The sequence below is a fragment of the Phocoena sinus genome, chromosome 7 (genome assembly GCF_008692025.1).
Source record: "Phocoena sinus isolate mPhoSin1 chromosome 7, mPhoSin1.pri, whole genome shotgun sequence".
NCBI classification, from domain to species: Eukaryota; Metazoa; Chordata; class Mammalia; order Artiodactyla; family Phocoenidae; genus Phocoena; species Phocoena sinus.
The window spans coordinates 59,112,494-59,118,324 of NC_045769.1; the positions used below are offsets into that span (position 1 = coordinate 59,112,494).

At 49.7% G+C, this 5,831-nt stretch overlaps 1 protein-coding gene across 3 annotated transcripts in view; it reads left to right on the forward strand.

The window, feature by feature from the left end:
- The window catches only part of WIPF1 (WAS/WASL interacting protein family member 1), a 115,751-nt gene that overhangs the window by 15,845 nt on the left and 94,075 nt on the right, over positions 1-5,831 (forward strand). The window lies entirely within an intron of this gene.

Below are 5,831 nucleotides of genomic sequence, written 5' to 3' on the forward strand. Positions count from 1 at the left end.
CTGGAAGAGGCTCAGGCAGCCTGCGGAGGCCCGCCCAGGGGGCTCTGGGCAGCCCTGCCCCTGTCTGCAGCCAGGACCACAGGGCTCGACAGCCATTTCTGCGGACAGGGACAACTACAGGTCACCTTCGTACCTGCAGAGCAATGACCCAGGGATCCCCACAGGCAAGAATGGAGAGGAGGTCACATAAAGACAGAAACCCAGGCCTGGAAGGGCATCCAGAGCTGTTTTCCCCACCTCTGGGCTGTACTGCCTCCAAATAAGCCCAAAGTGGGCTGTAAGGTAAAATTGTCAGGGCTGATTTCAGCCCTGGTCAGTGTGATCCCACCCTCAGCAGAAGCATCTGGGGGGAATCGAGGGGCATTCTCCACAGTGCCTGCAGAGCCTGGGACCAGCAGTCCCTAAAGGTCCCCTCCCCAAGGGGCAGGGCTGCTTTACTCCTTCAGGCCCCGCTGGCCGCTTATCTGGCCATCTCATCAAGCCCAGGGAAGGACAGAATAGAAGAGCTCTCCAGAGAGCAGGAGGTAAAACAAAACCCGCTCCATTCTCAAGCCCCATCCGATGTGGGAAGCTTTTCAGGGAGGTGTGCTGCTCTGAGCCCTAAGGGGCCTTTCCAACCTCAAATCCATAGGTCACTGCTCTTGGTCAGAGGGTAACAGGATCTTCGTGTTTTTCTGATGTGACCCGGAACCCTTCTGTTATAGAATTAAGGAAGAAACCAGAGGCAGAACTACGATTCAAATTTAGAAGGTTGTGCTGCCCAGTTCTGTGGTCTCTGTGCCTTGGCTTGGTTAGAACGACAGTTTTTTTGTTTGTTTGTTTGTTTGTTTTGTGGTACGCGGGCCTCTCACTGTCGTGGCCTCTCCCGTTGCGGTCCGGACGCGCAGGCTCAGCGGCCATGGCTCACGGGCGCAGCCGCTCCGCGGCATGTGGGATCCTCCCGGACCGGGGCACGAACCTGTGTCCCCTGCATCGGCAGGCGGACTCCCAACCACTGCGCCACCAGGGAAGTCCAGAACGACAGTTTTGGTGAGCTGTGCTGTGCGAGCAGCAGCCACCCCCGTCCTGCCTCCCTGGCACATGCGGGCTGCTGCCTCGTTGCTGCGTCTCCCCCTCCTCAAGCCTGGATGGTGTGCAGAGTGGGAAAGTGGCTTCCGGCCCTCCCTCTGCGTGGTCGCGGGGTACGGAGGGGACTGCTGTGGGCCAGCTCGGGTGGGTGCAGGTGAGACCCACCTTCTCCTGATCTTACCATCCCAGCTCCAGTGTAAACTGATGAACTCTCATGAAACCAGCAGTGGCCTGCTTGCCAGGAGGAACTAGAGGATAGTGTGTGCTTTAACTGACCCTGTTCAGTAAGTCAGCCCAGGGAGTTCCTCCTTTTCCCCCCCATGAGGTACCTCAGAAGGGCCCAAGGCATGAGCGCCACACGACTAAACTCGGTCCTAGTACAGAAGCCACAGGCAGGAACCTTGTACTGTGAAGATTCTGGGGTCTGGGAATTTAAGAGACTACACGTGGTTTAAATTTTAAAAAAACAGCAAAAAGAAGCATGCTTAGAGTGCCTTATTCCTTGAATGACAGATGTGACAGATCACAATATCAGATGCCAGATGGCATCTGGGCGATATTTGAAAAGAAATCTCGCTGTGAACAGTGAGTACTCCATGTAAAGAAGCATTATCTAAACTAGCGTTTCAAAACCTCTTTTGACCGTGACCCACAGTAAGAAATGTATTCTTCTTTGAGATCCAGTATAGATAGATAGATTGACAATAGAAACAAAGCTTTATAAAACAATTCCCATCCTTACCATGTGCAGTATATTATTACTATTTTTTAAAAAGAAGCAACAGCTGGTTGTAACCCATTAAATGGATTTGACAGCCAGAGAATAGGCAACAATTTGCAGTTTGAAAAATACTGATTTAAACAGAAATGTATCAGGCGTGTAGAAACCAATTCTCGTTGTAGCTCTGGCAGATCTCTGCAGAAGGAGATCCAGTAACAGGCCTTGTAGTCCTTGAAGAGGTTTTCCTCGCGCTTCCAATCGCTGGAAGTTGGTGAGATGGTGATGGAGATGGAGGACCAAGGAAGGGAGGAGACGAAGCTGAGTTTTAATTCTGCTCATACAGAGAACACTGAGTGTCCCTGATGCCTTGTCCTGGCGCAGATAAGACAGACCCTGCTTGTTCTGTAAGGGTGCTCACAGTTGATTAAGTGTACACTCATCACCATCCAACACGGTTTATAGTGAAATGGAAGCATAAACAGGATGATACAGGGCAGCTGAAGTCCCTTCGTTCCGAGTTCCCTAAATGGAGGAGCCATGTTACAGGGAAGGGTATATTCAGTGTTACATCCCTAGTTCTGTGTCTCACATATAATAAGTATTCAATAAATATTTATTGAAAGACCATGTTATCTAATTAATACTTGCAATGAGACTAGTAATAATCCTAATTATCTATGGTAATATTAAGAAAACGTTTTTGAAGGGCACTTTAAGACACGTGATTCATAATGGAGCATAAGAAGGGACAGGACAGTTTAAAAAGACCCCAAGAAGTTGAGGTTAAAGAGCAGAACTGCTGAACCCCACCCAGGCTTCAGGTCCTCCGCATAGCAAGCCTTTAAAAAGTTGAGGTTTTTCTGCCCTGACTTGTAGGTGTGGGCGACTCATTGGTGGGTCTTGGGACAAGTTGCTCTGGAGGTGAGAAGTCAAAGCCGTGAGGCGCAAGTTGCCCCTGGCCAAGCAGGGAACACAGGCAGGAGTGCCTACTGACTTTCCACCCCTACGCATCTGAAACGGCTGCGTCTGCCCACTCGGGTCAAGCAGTTCAAGATGATGTGATTCAGGCCTAAATCACCCAAGGTTCTGGGTGGTAGGTTTCTGGAGAGAGGAAGATGCTTGCAGACCACTCTCTGTCGGGTCCTAAATGGAGTCTTTGTTTCAAGTTCTGGACCAACCCAGCACTAACCGGGCATTAAGGCTCTGAAGTGGTCAGGACCCATGGAGACCCTAGTGTGGGTGCCACTGTACAGTGGGAGGAGTTCCCTGGCGCCCTCTGAGCTGAGCTTCCTGTAAGGGTCCAGCCCCTAGGGCCAGCCTTCAGTATGTAGCTGGGCCTGTTGGTCTAGACCCCAACCTGCCATCCTGCTGCTACACTGAATTAGCTACAGGTCCTTCTTTCAAGCAATTGTGGGGCGAAGAGTGGGGGAGTGGGGAGTAGGCAGGGAAGCAGGGGTGTGAGGAGAGGAGAGGGAAAGACATGTGACCTGAGAAAAATACTTGAATAAGGATGGTTTCCATCCAAATGAGGTCACCTCACTTGAGCTTGGACTAAGGAGACACCCGTAAAAGTAGACAAATTTAACCTCGGGGTGACTGCTGTCCATTTTAGACATTCATTCAAGTTTTACATGACCCGACCCCAGAGAGAATAGTTAGGGATGACCGGGAACTAGGAACCAGTCACAAAGAATAGGTAGCCCTTTGTCCCTGGAGCTTGAATATGGGCTTGGGACCTTGGATGCGTGAGGGGCTTCACAGGATGGCAGGTACACCTAGCAAACTCCGTCTGTGTTTAATAATTTGCCTAGTTATTTACACCTATTTAAGATAAAAAACGTTCTTGGATAAAACCAAATCTAAATGCAAAAGAGCATTAAAAATAAGAAAGGCAGTCCCGGCGCCCCAGGTTCTAGCTCCAGCTCTGTCCCTGTCTGTGTGACACTGGGCCTCAAGAGTCCTCATGGGTAAATTGAGGGGGAGTGGGGATTTGGAGATACTTCCTCAGATCTCCCTCAGCTCAAACACCCTGTGGCTCTCTGCAGCCCGAGACACGTTTTCTGGCAGGAGAGAGGCTGCCAGAGCTTCCTTCTCAGGCAGCCAATGAGTACATTCTTTCCTGTGCCCACATATGGAAGCAATTTCTAGATTATCCAAGGCACTTGTGCCGCTGAGCTCAACCAAAACAGAGGAGCTCGGCAGTGGAAAGTGGAAAAAGAGAAAAAAACCTTGTGTGCGTTCTCTTACCTACGTACACTTTCACATCTGGAATCCCCCATGCAATTTGCCTATCTGTGCTATCTCAGGGGTGTGCCAGTGGGTTTGGGGCATTCCACAGATAAAATCAAAACTAAATGAGGGTTGAGTTCACTGCTTCTCCCCTGAAGCCGAAGGCCTCTGCCTTTCCCCTCTGGAAGCTTATGGCCGGAGGCTGGGGAGGAGTGCAAATTCCAGAGTTTTGTTCCCACATTTATGGTAATCTTTCTCTCCGGTCTGTTGATAAGGACTATTAATGGCTGCTTTCAAGGTTCTCTGTGAAGTTGAATTGGCAAACATTAGCCAAGTGCTTTGAAGGGGAAAATGTTCGATTAGTTCCTTTTCTGCCCAACCCTTTACTTACCTTTCTCTTCTGAACTCTTCAGGGGTTTTGGTAGTGGTTGAACGGTAGCTCTTTCACCTGTAAACCAGAGGCACGGGGCATTTGCTCCTGAATTTAGGTCAGGAGAGTGACTTTTTCTAGGGCACGACCTTATTCAGAAAGTCTCATCTGTGGTCCTGGTCCCCATAGATGTTCCTAAGACCCTTATTTCCTCCTCCTCTCTCTCACCCTTGACCTTAATTCCTGGGAAAGAAGGTTACTGAAAAGGACATGTTTATAGAGAAGTGCTTTTTGTTCCCCTTTCATTTTGTCTCTAACTTCTCTACTGCCCAATCCCCCACCAACGTTAAAATTTAATCTGTAAAGCAGTGATATTCTTCCTAGGTATGAAATTCGAGTAATTAGAGCTCTATAAACGTTTAACGCTTGTTAAAACTGTCGCATCGATGTTCTCGTATGTTCTCATAACAATCCAGGGTACCACCTCCAGATAACTTTCTGGAAAAAACTCTCAAAATCAAGACAGTAGGCTGATGAATGCCGAAAGACTCTTAGCAGGAGCCACATTCTTTTTTGTTGTTCTTGCTGGGTCTCCAGCTTAGAGCCTTCTGGTCAAAGCAGCCGTCTTTTTCCCTTCAGAGAGCATGTTTACGGCTCTGGTTTGCTTCATCTGGGATTGCTGCTCTGGAGGGCCAGAAATCAAACATGACGTGAAGATAGAAACACTTGCGGGAACCTCACATGCCTGGCTGCCCTGTTTCAGGACGCTCAGATTAGCTCTGCTTGGCTGTGAATAGGGTGGTGATTCCACACATAGATTTTCCCCCATGGGATTCTTGCTTGTTTTAAAGCAGCTAAACTTTGCCGCTCTATAGAACCATAATCAGGAATGTTTATTTTAAGCCCCATCTCTGCAGGACTCTGTGCTAGATTCTCCTCAGCCCTATTCAGAAAACGTCAACCGACCTGCCTCTTGTGTGCTAGGTGCTGAGGGCCTGAAACCACACTCCAGGAGAAGAGTTACTGAGTGCAGGCCTGTTCCTGCCACACACATGTGCAGTATTAACTCGGGGCCAGGTTAGGTACCTGTGCCAGCCAGAGTGATGCCACTCCCTGCTCTGCTGAGAAGGTGAAGACCATTCAGTTCATCTGTCCGTTCCCTCCGGGGATTCCTTCCCCTTCCCAGGCAACCTCTTGTCTCTAATGCAGCCACAGACACACCCACCCAGACCCCAGGCTCTCACTGAGCAATACAGTTGAACCCACCTCTCCAGGTTGGTCACCCCCAAACCTCCTTACTACTCTGCAGCCTGGTGGGTTTTTTTTGGTTTTTTTTTCTTGCGGTACGTGGGCCTCTCACTGTTGTGGCCTCTCCCGTTGCGGAGCACAGGCTCCGGATGCGCAGGCTCAGCGGCCATGGCTCACGGGCCCAGTGTGGGATCT